This window comes from Mus caroli, chromosome 7, assembly GCF_900094665.2.
Source record: "Mus caroli chromosome 7, CAROLI_EIJ_v1.1, whole genome shotgun sequence".
Classification (NCBI taxonomy): Eukaryota; Metazoa; Chordata; class Mammalia; order Rodentia; family Muridae; genus Mus; species Mus caroli.
In genome coordinates, this window is record NC_034576.1 from 62,052,020 (window position 1) to 62,066,623 (window position 14,604).

A 14,604-nucleotide genomic window follows, 5' to 3' on the forward strand; every position below is an offset into this window, starting at 1 on the left:
CACCTGAAAAAATGTTCAGTGTTCTTAATCATCAGAGAAATGCAGGGAAAAACAACCCTGAGATTCCACCTCACACCAGTCAGAATAGCTAAGATCAAAAATTCATGTGACAGCAGATGCTGGCAAGGATGTGGAGAAAGAGGAACACTCCTCCATTTTTGGTGGGATTGCAAGCTTGTACAACCACTCTGAAAATCACTATGGCTGTTCCTCAGAAAATTGCACATAGTACTACTGGAGGATCCAGCAATACCTCTCTTGGGCAGCCAGAAGATGTTCTAACCGGTAAGACGAACACATGCTCCACTATGTTCATAGCAGCCTTATGTTTATTAGCCAGAAGCTGGAAAGAACCCAGATGCCCCTCAACATAGGAATGGATACAGAAAATGTGGTACATTTATACAATGGAGTACTACTCATCTATCAAAAAGAATGAATTTATGAAATTCCTAGGCAAATGGATGGACCTCGAGGGCATCATCCTGAGTGAGGTAACCCAATCACAAAGGAACTCACACAATATATACTCACTGATAAGTAGATATTAGCCCAGAAACTTAGAATACCCAAGATATGAGATCCAATTTGTGAAACACATGAGACTCAAGAAGAAGGAAGACCAAAGTTTGGACACTTTGCCCCTTCTTAGAATTGGGAACAAAACACCCAAGGAAGGAGTTATAGAGACAATGTTTGGAGATGGGATGAAAGGATGGACCATCTAGAGACTGCCATATCCGGGGATCCATCCCATAATCAGCCTCCACACACTGACACCATTGCATACACTTGCAAGATTTTGTTGAAAGGACCCTGATATAGCTGTCTCTTATGAGACTATGCAGGGGCCCAGGAAACACAGAAGAGGATGCTCATAATCGGTTATTGGATGGATCATAGGGCCCCTAATGGAGGAGCTAGAGAAAGTACCCAAGGAGCTAAAGGTATCTGCAACCCTATGGTGGAACAACAATATGAACTAACCAGTACACCCTGGAGCTTGTGTCTCTAGCTGCATATGTATCAGAAGATGGCTTAGTTGGCCATCAGTGGAAGGAGAGGCCCATTGGTCATTCAAACTTTATATGCCTCCATTCAGGGGAATGCCAGGGCCAAGAAGTGGAAGTGGGTTTGTAATGGAGTGGGGGGGTATAGGGGACTTTTGGGATAGCACTGGAAATGTAAATGAAGAAAATACCTAATTAAAACAAAAGACCATCTCACCCAGGCCTTTATTTTATTTGGAGGTTTTAATGATTGCTTCTATTTTCTTAGGGTTTATGGAACTTTTTATAGTTTACCTGATCTGGATTTACCTGGGGCTCCATGTATCTGACTAGAATAACATCCATTACATTATGATTTTGTTGATTATATATATTTTTTAATTCAGTCTCTAAGACCAACAATTGAGAAATGGGACATTATGAAACTGAAAGCTTATTAGGCAAACAAAACTGTCAATAGAAGAAAATGGCCACCTACAGATTTAGAAAAGATCTTCACTAATTCTGAATCTGACACAGGGCTAATATCCAAAATATACAAAGAACTCAAGAAGATAGACCTCAAAAAAAAAAAACCAATTTAAAAGTTGGTACAGAATTAAACACAGAACTTTCAACAGAATATCATATTTCCAAGAAGCACTAAAAGAAATGTGAACATCCTTAGTTATCAGGGAAATGTAAATCACAATGAACCTGAGATTCCACAATATAACAATCAGAATGGCTAATATAAAACAACTCACTTGATAGCACATTCTAGCAAGGATGTGGAGAAACAGCAACACTACTCCATTGCTGGTTCAATTGCAAACTTGAACAACCACTCTGAAAATCATCCTGGCACTTCTTCAGAAAATTGAAAATAGTTCAACCGGAAGATCAAACTATACCACTCCTGGCCATATATTCAATGATGTCCCATATACCACAAGAACAGGCATTCCACATAGCACCCTTATTTGTAACAACTAGAAGATGGAAATACCCAAGATGTCCATCAACAAAAGAATGGATGCAAAATATGTGGTCATTTTTACAATGGAATAATATACAGCTATTAAAAGTGAAAACACCATCAACATTTCAAGCAAATGAACACAATTACAAAATATCATCCTGAATGTGGTAACCTAGACCCAAAAGGAGAGGCATATACTCAGGGAGAAGTGAATATTAGCCAAAAAATTCAGAATACCCATGAAAAAACTCACAGACTGTATGAAGTTTAACATGAAAGAAGGCACAAGTGTGGATTCTTGAATCCACTTAAACGGGGAAAAGCAATCAAAGGGGTCAGAGAAAGCCAGGGACTATGATTAGAGAGAAGAGTGGGAGGTGAAAAGGGGTACAATATTAAATATGGGGGGAGACAGCATAGAAGTCCAGGGGGCCAGGAGAATAAATATGCAGCAGCAGTGGGTGGAGGGAAACTCTAGAAAGTCTCAGAGAGACTTGGGATATAAAAAGTTCCCAGGACTTAATGAGGATGACCTTTGTCAAAATGCTCAACATTTGGCAGATGGACCCTGAAATAACCATTTCCAGTAGATAGAAATGACCTCACGTAAAGGAATGGTGTCACTCATCCATCTTCAAATTTCATTGACTCAGAATTGTTGTTGTCTAAAGGAAATGTTGAGACAAGAACTGTGCAGAATCTAAAGCAAAGGCCACCCAGTGATGGGCCCAACATGGTGTCCATATCATGAATTGCACCAAACTCTGACAATATTATTGATGTCATGTTATGCTTGCATACAGGAGCCTAGCATGGCTGTCCACTGAGAGGATCTGCCAGCAGATGACTTAGACACATGCAGATATTTACAGGCAAAAATTGGATTGAGGTTCGGGACCCCTATGGAAGAGTTAGGGATACTATTGAAGGAACTGAAATGATAGCAACTCCATAGGAAGAATAACAGTGTCAACTAACTTGGACCCCTCAGAGCTCCCAGAGACTAAGTCACTAATCAAAGAGCATACATGAGCTGGTCTGTAGCACCCACTACATATGTAGCAGAGGACTGTCTTGCTTGGTCTCAGTGGTAAAGTTTGTCCTTACTCCTGTAGAAACTTGATACCCCAAGGAAGGGGGATATTGGCGGGGATACGTTGTGGGAGAGTGGGTGGATGAGTGAGTGAAGTAGGATCCTCTCTGAAGCAAAATATAATATCTAAACTGATTGAAATGAAATATAGGACCTCAGAAAAATTGAAAAGTTTCTGTAAGACAGAGTACACTAAATAGGACAAAACAGCCGCCCATAGATTTTGAAAAGAGTTTTACCAACTCTGCATCTAATAGAAGACTAAAATCCAATATATACAAAGAACTCAAGAAGTTAGATGCAAGAAAACCAAATACTCTATTAAAAATGGGGTACAACGCTAAACAAATAATTTTCAAGAGAGGAATATCAAATGGCTGAGAAGCACTTAATGAATTTTTTAACATCCTTAGTCATTAGGGAAATTCAAATCAAAAGGACCCAGAGATTCTACCGGAGAGAAATCTGAATGAATAAGTTAAAAAATGCAGGCAACAGCAGATGCTGGCTAGGCTTTAGAGAAAGAGGAACACTTCTCCATTGCTGGTGGGACTGCAAGCTGGTAAAACAACTTTGGAAATCATCTAGCTATTCCTCAAAAAGAATTGGAAATAATTCTTCCTGAAGACCCAGATATACCAGTTCTGTGTATCTACCCAAAACATGCTCCAACATATAACAGGACATATGCTTCACTATGTTTGTTTCAGACTTATTTATAATATCCAGAACCTGGAAACAACCCAGTTGTCTCCCAACCAAATAATGGATACAGATATTGTAGTACAATTCCACAATGGATTATTTCTCAGCTCTTAAAAGCAATGACTTCATTAAGTTCACAGGCAAATGGAGGGAAATAGAAATTATTGTCTTGAGTGAGGGAACCCAGACACAAAAGAGAACACATGGTATACATTCACTAATAAGTAGATTTTAGCCCCCAAAGCTAAGAAATCCAATGATACAACCCACGATCCATATGGAGCTTCAGAAGAAGGAATACCAAAATACAGATACTTCAATCCTACATAGAATGAGGAACAAAACAATCAGAGAATGTAGAGAAAAGGAGGGATCTGGAAGGAAAAGAGGAGGGAGAAGTAAAATGGAGCATTATCAGTTATTGGAAGGGACAGGAGAGAAGTACAAAGTGTCAGGATACTGCATAGAAACAGGCAGCAGTGGGGAATGGGGAAACAGGTTTAGCCTCTAGAAAGTCTGATACTCCAGAGAAGCAAAAGGCTCCCAGGACCCAATGGTGATGACTTTATTCAAATTACCCAAGAAAGGGGAGATACAATCTGTAGAGACCACCTACAGTAGATAGGCATGCCCCCTAGTCGAGGGATGGTGCTACCCACATATCTCAAAAGTTTTAACCCAGAAAATTTTCTGTCCTATGGAATGATATGCCCAGAAATGGAACAGAAACTGAAGAAAAGGCCATCCAAAGACCCCTCCACCTAGGAATCTATCCAATTTAAAGACACCAAACCCCTACACTATTGCTAGTGACACAAAATGCTTGGTGACAGGAATCTAATACAGCTGTTCTCTGAGCTCTCAGGGACTAAAACACCAAGTAAAGTGTATACATAGAGGGAGGAATGGGAGGGAAGTACCTTGGTCCAGCTTAGGGGGATTCTAGAGCAGTGAGGCAGGACTGGGTAAGTGGGTCAAGGAGCACCTTCATTGAGGCAAAATAGAGGGGAGAGACAGAAGATGGTATGGGGATTTTGTGGATGGGTAATTTGGAAGGTGGATGTCATTTGAAATGTAAATAATAAAAATGATTGATAAAAAAGGAAAAATACTCCTAATGGATATATACCTTGGAGAATTGAGGCTGTATGAGAGAATGGGAGAGACAGCAACAATGAGAATGATGTAGTACCACTAGTTATCTATGGAGAAGAAAGAATAATATGGCCAAAGAGCCTAGAGTTAGGAATTATAATTATTTGAAGTCACTTTGCAAACTATGAATTTTTTTAATACACAAAGTCACTTAAAATATATTTTAAAATAGCCACCAAGATGCCTCGATAGGTAAATGTACTTAAGACCAAGCCTCATGTCTTTCAATCAATCCCTAGAACCTAGATAATAGAAGATCTAAATAAAGGTTGCCCTCTGATTTTTCATGTGCACTATGGCAAATGTGTGCACCTGCTCCAGAATTAATAAAGAAATTGATAATAAATGAAAATATTGCAAAATTTCTGTGGAAGAAATTGCTAAGATAAACTTCACTCTTTTAATAATGTTTTGTTTGTGCATGTTTGAGTTCCTAGGCATATGTGTGTTTGGTGGTGCCTTCTATCAGGGAATATGGCTGTGATGAAGCCAGAACAATAGCTGTAGGTGTTATTGTTAAGAATAATCTGTCTTAGGTTGTTTAATATTTTTGTTTGTTGGTGCTTTTAACTCAGGGTCTCTCATTTTTCTGGTGGTCAGTTATTAAGATGGACTGGTTTACAGTGAACCAGACCCCTCAAGCTGTGTCTGATTACTAGCAAAGGCAGTATAAACATATATACTAATGTAACACCACATTCAACTTTTCAATCATGGGTTCTATGATTTCAAATTAAGTCATACATACCTAAATCACTTAACCAAACACTTATTTAAAATGGTTTTTAAAATATCATTAAGAATGCCTGAAAAACCTCACTCTGGGTGCCCAAGGCTCGGGGCCCCATCCCTAGCAGCACAGTACAGAACTAAAACTGATTGCAGGATCCAGCTACTAAGGAATGTGAGACAGGAGGATCCATGAGTGCACGAGTTCAGGTCTCGTCTCGTCTGGGCAGTACAACAAGACCCAACTTCCTTTTTCCTTTATGTTTTTATTTTTTAAAGAATGAAAACAACTGAATTCAACCTAAAATTCCTCTAAATTAATTAATTAATTAATTAAAAAAAGAATGCCTGAAAAACACAGAAGTGGTAGCTCACAGTCAGCTATTGGATGGATCACAGGGCCCCCAATGGAGGAGCTAGAGAAAGTACCCAAGAAGCTAAAGGGATCTGCAACCCTATAGGTAGAACAACAATATGAACTAACCAGTACCCCCAGAGCTCATGTCTCTAGCTGCATATGTAGCAGAAGATGGCCTTGTCGGCTATAATTGGTAAGAGAGACCCCTTTGTCTTGCAAACTTTATATGCCCCAGTATAGGGAACACTAGGGCCAAGAAGTGGGAGTGGGTGGGTAGGGGAGCAGGGCAGGGGGAGGGTATAGGGAACTTTTGGGGTAGCATTTGAAATGTATATAAAGAAAATATGTAATAAATAAATTTTAAAAAGAACACACAGCAGATTAATAATGTAACAACATAGGCTGTTGGCCTGATATACAGATAATCACTTTCCTTATTTCTCGTGTGCCATGTTTATTATTTCAGAAAGTATGTATGGCAACATAATTTTTATCAAAAACAAATGAAAATTAATGGATTAAAAAAATGAAACAATTATTATGAAACATGCATAGGGAAAATATATAAATGGATTTGGAACATTTTTAAAACCTGGAAAAAATCTAAAATCTTGATTGTGAATGAAAGAAGAAAATGGGTTATTCTAAAAATCCACATGTGCAACTTACTCATTTGAAAATGGAGAGTACAAATAGTGTGATAGAAAATCTGAGTGCATTGTAATCTTCTGTGAGCAAAGAATAAACATTATATATCTGATATGAAACTAACTATATGTAGTAATGTGAACAAACTCAGAGATTTTTTTTAGAGCATATCATGTTATTTGTTGATTTATTAACTCCAAAATCATGACCAATATCATCGTTAGTTTTCCTCTTGGAAAGTTCTGTAGACAGTATGGTTTATGTATCTAACACAGAGCAAAACTACAATCCTGAAGTGGGGATTAATGGAAAATCACAGCAATGTTGATAGGAACAAGAGAATGTTGAATCAGAAGCAACAGAGAACTAATTCACTAATGCACTAATTCACTAATGGGGTGAATTTTCCAAGCAAGGGTTCCAGGAAATAACTGGCCTTATTTCAGTTGTGGGACACAGGTTTTATATTCTGAATGCCAAAGGGAAACTACGAGAATGTCAAAGTTTTAGATTAGGGATTAAAATAATTCTACCAGTTATGACAATAGGCCATACCACCCTGAACGTGCTCGATCTCGTCTGAGCCAGAGATTTTATTATCCATTAAAGACCAGATTTCACTGATGTGATTAATTAACCCTGGTCACTACCCATTGATCACTGCACAGATGAAAATTCACTACATTACTTAAACATAATAAGAAATTCTAACACAAATGAATGAGAGAAATAGATAAGAAAGTGAATGGAAAAGTGATTTCATTTAATCATAAGAACTCAAAAAAGTCCAAATCAAATTTAAATGATTAGAGCTCTGCAGTTAATACAGAGAATTAAATGAAGAGAGTATGCTCAAGCATGGAATAAAATGGATAACTAATGATTGAAAATAAAATATTTATGGCAATAAATAATTATTAAAAATATAGTACAAGTATTTGTGTAAAAAGTAGCAATTACATCCTCCAGCTTGCTTAAATTTAAATTCCTAAAAAATATGAAAAATGGAAGTACAACCTTCCTAACATAATATATCAAATATCTCAAAGTTAAAGTTACAATATTACATTTATAATTACATCCAGTCATATGAAAAAAAATAACTTACCTTTTGAGAATAAGACCTGATAACATCAATAGTAGAGTCTTGCTCAGCAAGACTGAGTGATTTATTTAAGTGATAAAATCTATTTGCATATATAGATAAATATTGTTCTGTCACTAATATCTTATTGAGGTCATGACTCACTTAGCAATTTAATTATCAGGAAGCACATTAGGAACACATCCTACCCCAATCCATCTTAAAGTATGGCATGCTTAATTGGGCCCATTCATTGTTTTTGTCTATGCTTCATACCCTAGTAGTCCAGGTAGAAAGGCCATTATTTTGCCTTTAAACCACTACTAAGCCCTATTATGGTGTTGTTTTCCCTTGCTGCAATAAGTTTAGTAAACTCAACTTTGCTTGATCATTGCTCTTTCAAGGTGGTCTTTTTGGAAATATAGAAAAGTAGCAATGTGCTACTCATATCCACAAAGCATTGTGGGAAATCCCATTTAAATCAAGGGAGGATAATAATTCCACAATTGCTTAAGTGCTCTGAGATTACCAGTTTGTGGAGTTTTATCAACATAACCAAAATTGTTATCAATTAGATTGGGAGAAAAATCAGTATTTGCAAAATTTTTACATTCTATAAATAATAAAAAGAAGTAACAGGGCCACTTAACTCATGCCCCTAAAACAAAATCTAAAAAAACTTTAAAACCAAATAAAAAAGCAAAAAAGAGAGAAAAGCCCAACATCACAGTGAAAATATCAACAATAATTAATTATTTAATAAAAGAGACATACATTGTCCTTATTTATGAAGACGGTATCATTTAAAACAAGTTTTTCCCAGATTAATTTATTAAGATTGATGAAATTGCAGTCTATACTGTAACTTCTTCCAACAAGAAGACACATGAGACAGAAGGGAGAAGAGACACACATATCCACACAACAAAAATGGAGCCATTCATGGATGAGAATACAGCACATATGCAAGATGGCATTACAGATAAATGGGCAATTATTTGCAAATAATTATAAGTAATGGCAAATAACTTCGCAACTGTAAGATTTCAAAATAAAATTATTTTCATGACATAAGAATTTGACTTTAAAAAACAGAAAATAATTAGAATTAACATAGGTGAAAAGCTTTATGGGTTCAGAATATTTTTTTAAATGACATGAAACTCAGAAGCCATAAAAGCAAACATGATTATATTTGGACATGTAAGAATAATACGCATTCTGATAACAAAACAAAGTTTAAAAGTGTGACAAACATGTAATGTTTGACAATCCAAAATATTATCTTTCCCAAATAGTATAAGATCATTAAAGAGACTAAATCTACACATACTCCCAAGTTTTGACATAAATAGGAAATTAAAATAATACAGATGGCTATTAAACATGAAAATGATCAAACTCAAAAATAAAATAAATACAATTCAGAGCAATAATTTGGTCTAACACACTGGAAAGGATCTCAATCATTTGTAAAATCTACCATAATTGTATTTTGAAAAATTGGGCTATCTAATTCATTGACTCTAACAAGAAAGCTCTTCAAGCACATTCTTAAAAGAATCATGACAATTATAAAAAATTTAAGTGTAAATATACTTAATTTCAATAATTTGTGTTCTAGGTAAATTTACTTTAATAGAGGAGATAAATGCATAAATGTTAATATATATGGAAGTCTATTGCGCAGAAAATTGGCACCTATATAAATGCTAATGTATAAGCAATATTTAAAATATTTAATTCTATTGCATCTACAAAACAGACATATTGTCATTCAATAAATGACATAGCAGCAAAAGCTCATCAAAAAGACTCAAACAAAAGTAGCAATTTGCACAATAATATGGCATTACTACTAGAAGTCCCCCCACCAGACAGTATGTGTATCTGCTTGTACATTTATTACTTAAAAGCGTGTATTCACTTCTCTTAACAGAGAGAAACTATGGGGGTAGTCTTCAAAAAAGAGGCAGCACAAATTTTATGTATTAATTTTATAAGTATGCATTCAGGTTTGTTTAATTATGCATTTTATTTTTAATATGTTATATTTTAAATTGTCAATATATATTTATAGGAGCACTAATTACTTCCACCATTTTGAGCATCTTGTACAATATTATTTTATCTATTAAACTTCTGAGATTGAGTCAAGTGGCAGCAAGGGAAACAGTCACCATGCCCAAATTATAGTTTCAGCGATGATATCCCAAAATGAGCATTTCTCACTTAAGCATTTCTTATCTGCAGGTGGTGTCTGCTGCTACACAGGAAAGAGGCATCAGCATGTATAGTGAAGATTGTTTTGGTGAAGCTGCTGGTAGAAGAAATGGCACCATCTATAACTCCACCTCATCACTGTAGGTATCATCTGCCAGGAGACAAGAAAAATGGCAGAGTTTACGAACACATGTCCTAAAGAGGAAGAGGGTTGGAAAATATTATACTGTACATTTACATGGAATAGAACATATCTGGTTACACTACATAAGGAAAGTCACTTTGAAGCATGGATTCATAGAGTGGCCAGAAAAAAAAAGACTTTATAACTTCCTATCATAAATGTAGTGGTGTCATTTTTACTTCTTTCTTTTTTTCCTTTCTTTTTTATCCTCCTCCTCCTCTTCTTTCTTTTCCTTTTTCTCCTGCTTTTTCTGCCTCTTCCACTTTTGTTTCTGCTGCTTCTACTTCTTTCTTTTTTACTCTTCTTCTTTCTCTTTCACTTCTTTCTCCTCCTCCTCTTCTTCTTTTCATTGTTCTTTCTTTGTTTTCACATACATTCTTTGCTAGCTTAAAATAACAACCACATCCAGGGACTATAGATTCTATGCTTTCTTCATTCATTCTTTATTTTATAGTTTAAATTCTAGGACAATGATTTCAGATAAAATAATCTGTCATGTTTCTATTTTCTACATTCCTGGAATAAAATAAATTTACATAAAATACTTAGCTTTAAATACTTAGTTTTGAGTAAATACTTTTCTAGAAAAAGAATGAAAAGAGTCATCGGGAGAAGATTAGTCTATTAATTAGATAGGAGGAGAAAAATACAAAGAAATACTTTTTAGTGACAAAATATAAACTGATATGTAGAAACACTATAAAGATTTTTTAAAAGATAATATTAGCCTGTTAAATAGTTTGGCCAATAAACTCATGTAGAGCATACCAATACATTATACATTTCAGGAAATTAAAATTACATTTTCTGTAAAGATAAAACATCTTTGAGAATGACTTAAAATACAACACAAAAACCTTACTATGGCAGTTTGAATGCTAATGCCCTACATAGGCTCCCTGGTTTGAATCATTAGTTTGAAATTGGTGTGAGAGGTTTAAAAGTTGTGAGCATGTTGAATGAGATATGTCATGTTAGGTGGGCACTGGGTTTCAAAGACTCATACCATTATCAGTGTTCTTTTTGTCTTTTGGTTGTACATTAAGATAGAAGATCACAAAAGTTGTTGCTGTCAAGGATAATTGTGCCATCAAAGACTCCAATCCTGTACAACAATAATTCCAATTAAATCCTTTCTTTCTTAAGCTTCCCTAGTAATGATGATTTATTACAGCAAAAATAACTAAATAAAACAGAATTTGGTAAAAGGAGTGTTGAATTTCTGTGAAGATCCAACTGGTTTTTTTTTTTTTTTTTTTGCAGGATTCTAGAATGATTTAGAACTTTGAACTTAAAAGTGGTGGAATGCTGTAAGAACTGCTATGCTAATAGGAGATTACAAGACAGTAGTGCTGAGAGAAATGTGTACTATAGAAAATGAAGCCTGAATTTTGTTGTGGATTCCAAGGTATTCTACATGTCAAAACTGTGGAAAATCTGTAAAGTAGAAATTTGGTCCACAAAGTCTTGAGCACCTTGAATTCTTGGGGAAATTCATGCATTCCTTACCTTTTAACTCACTTTTCCTCAGGCAAGGCAATAACAACAAAAAAGGGTCACTGGTAGCTCATTCAGATATCATCAACTTTTGTCCAGTGATGTGGTGATACTTTCTATGGATGGCTCATGAAGGAAAAGGAATGCATCTCTGTGAAGACAACAAAGAACATATGCAGCCACTTAGATGGCACCCATGCACATTGAGATGGATAATGTGCTTAGTATATATTTTGGAATGGTCAGAACACACTGGGGCTGTCAACACTCCTTGCCAATACCTTGGACTATGCAGTCCAGAATGAGGACTCTATTCCTCTCAGGAATTGACTGGTAACATAGCACACCCATTACTTTCAAGTGCTTGGTGAGACTTAGCCTCCTATCACTTCCTTGAAGATGAGACCAGAGCAAATCTAGAGTACAATATCCTTTAAGATGCCTATCACTTCAACTTTCTTCTCTTATATCAGCACAAAATTCTCAAAGGTTTGAAGACACTCTTAAAGCATCAAGCCAGATAAATCCACTTACATTGACACCCACACTCAGGGAAGATTGGGTATCCCAATGGAGAATCAGGTGGCAGGTCTTCCAAGTTTACCAGCACTACCAAGGCTCCATGGATATATATGTCCATTATGTGAACTGCTGCAATAGTGGTTCCAAAGCTACACAATTCTACACTATAAGCTTTTTGATGAACAAGCCATCAAAGTTCTCAATAGGTCCTGCTTACCAACAGATGAGTGGAAGAACTGGGGCTATCAAGTAACACAAGTACCCTTCTTTCTTGCTCTAAATCTGCATCCAACTCACTTGCTACCTTTCTCCCTATCTCTCTGTCTCTCTATACCTTCATGCCTCTATCTGTGTTGTGTCTCTCTGTCTCTATGTATCTCTCTGCCTCTCTCTGTCTAGGTTACTCTCTGCTACTCTCTGTCTCTCTTTTCCACTGACAGCAACATCACCATACTATATCTTCTCTGTGCCTCTGTCAGGCTTTATATTTTATAAATTGTTACTTGTGAGCAATTCATATATCATGGGAATAGCATGGATCAGGAATCATTCAATGATGTCTTCTTGAGGAGAAGACTTAGACGAACACACATGCTAAATTGGAAACATACAAGCATAACCCACTGGGGTTGATAACTCCCAGGATTTCAACCCACTTGATTCAAGCCATCTACATGACCAAAATTCAGCCTAAATTTAAAAGCCAAAGTTCTTATTGACAACGCCGATGATTGAGGGTCTCAACCTTGATTTAAATGATATCACAAGACCAATAAATCACTTTTCTCCATGCAAACCTAGACAGAACATGAACTGTGCTTTCTGGGAGAATCATAGCCAAAATATCAGAATTAAAAACAGTGACAAAAGCTGGGCGTGGTGGCGCACGCCTTTAATCCCAGCACTCGGGAGGCAGAGGCAGGCGAATTTCTGAGTTCGAGGCCAGCCTGGTCTACAAAGTGAGTTCCAGGATAGCCAGGGCTATACAGAGAAACCCTGTCTTAAAAAACCAAAAAAAAAAAAAAAGTGACAAAATATCTGAGATTCCAGCTTTGAGGATTACATCAGCCTACCAGAATGCCTACTAGGACAATGTATATGAGCACTGCTCCAAACTGTTCGAACTTTCTCATTCCCTAGAAGGACTGCAAGAATCTCAAAACTCTCTAAGTTTCATTCCAAGAAGATTAGTAACCAAAAACAACCTGATCTACCCAAGGGGAGATTCCTACCAGTGACAACACACCCACCTCAGACACATGTCTGCAATTCTCATGTTTCTACATAAGTTCAAAAAATTCCTCAGTGTCCTTGGACACATGGAAACATGTAAACCAGGGGCAGAATGACAATAGAGTTGTGTGCCATCACCTCCAATATTTCACTCCTTTGATGTTTCCAAGCTCATGTAGCAGGATTCATTCAGTGTACCAGCCCAAAGGGTTTTCTAGTTCAGGACAGGAGCTGACAACAGTCACAAAGTTGCTGTATCATACTACTACATTAGGCCCCATTCACCATGCTGCCTGCACTTCATTGTCTCTGTGAGTAACAAAACACAGTTGAAGTTCATATTAAGACAGAAGGTAAGTTTCCTAAACTTGCTTCTTGACATTCCACACTGCAGAGACAAGATTGTGTGCCACTGCTCTTCCCACTCTACAACACAGTTTAGTTGGATGAGGCTACACTCCTGGCCCCTAGGAGATTTCCTACCCAGACTTTGCCAAATATTTTCTCAAAAATATAGGGAGGCTGTCAATAGACCTAAAGGGACTCCCAAGACCATGGCCATTGATACTGGCAAAGTAGACAAATTATAGGCCCTTCATCATGGATTCTATCTACATCTCAAGGAAATCAAGGGTAATGGAGTATTGGTCCAGCCTGTGTCTGATGACCACAGTACAAGGGTGATATTTGGTGCTGGACCTCAGTCACGATAACTGTGGCAGTACTGAGTAGTCCCTCATTTTGTTCAGCTTTCCAAGGATTGTTTGTTTGCGAATCATCATCAATCTATCACAAAGGAGTGCCTTGTACATAGAGGATTAGGATATTCAAGAGTGCTCAAGTTTGGTAAGAACAGGGAAATGCAAGATATTCCCCATCATTACCAGAGAATAAAGAGAATAAGCACTAGTCAGAGGAGAAACTAGAGGCACTAAGCCTGCTACAGGTCCAAAAGTGTTATGTGTGAAGGACAGCAGATTCTCACTGATCCATAATGCCATGTGCACTATAAATTCTTGGGGAATTTCATATATTTCTTACTTTTAACTCACTTTTCCCCAGGCAAGGCAGCAACAACAAAAGTGGTCACTGGTGGCTCATTAAGATGATGCCCCTCAACAGAGGAATGGATACAGAAAATGTGGTACATTTACACAATGGAGTACTACTCAGCTATTAAAAAGAATGAATTTATAAAATTC

The 14,604-nt window shown here is 36.7% G+C and overlaps 1 long non-coding RNA gene and 1 other non-coding gene across 2 annotated transcripts in view; both read right to left on the reverse strand.

Annotated features, from left to right (window-relative positions):
* Window positions 1–9,190: 9,190 nt before the first annotated feature.
* Window positions 9,191–14,604, reverse strand: part of LOC110299478 — a 10,635-nt gene continuing 5,221 nt past the window's right edge. The window contains exons 2-3 of the long non-coding RNA XR_003837224.1: window positions 11,660–11,798; window positions 9,191–10,117 (exon numbers count right to left, since the gene is read on the reverse strand). This is a non-coding gene — a long non-coding RNA (uncharacterized LOC110299478). The remainder of the gene's footprint in view (window positions 10,118–11,659; window positions 11,799–14,604) is intronic.
* On the reverse strand, window positions 14,098–14,190 carry LOC115031605. Its single transcript, XR_003837280.1, has one exon. It is a non-coding gene; the product is annotated as a small nucleolar RNA SNORD116 (small nucleolar RNA).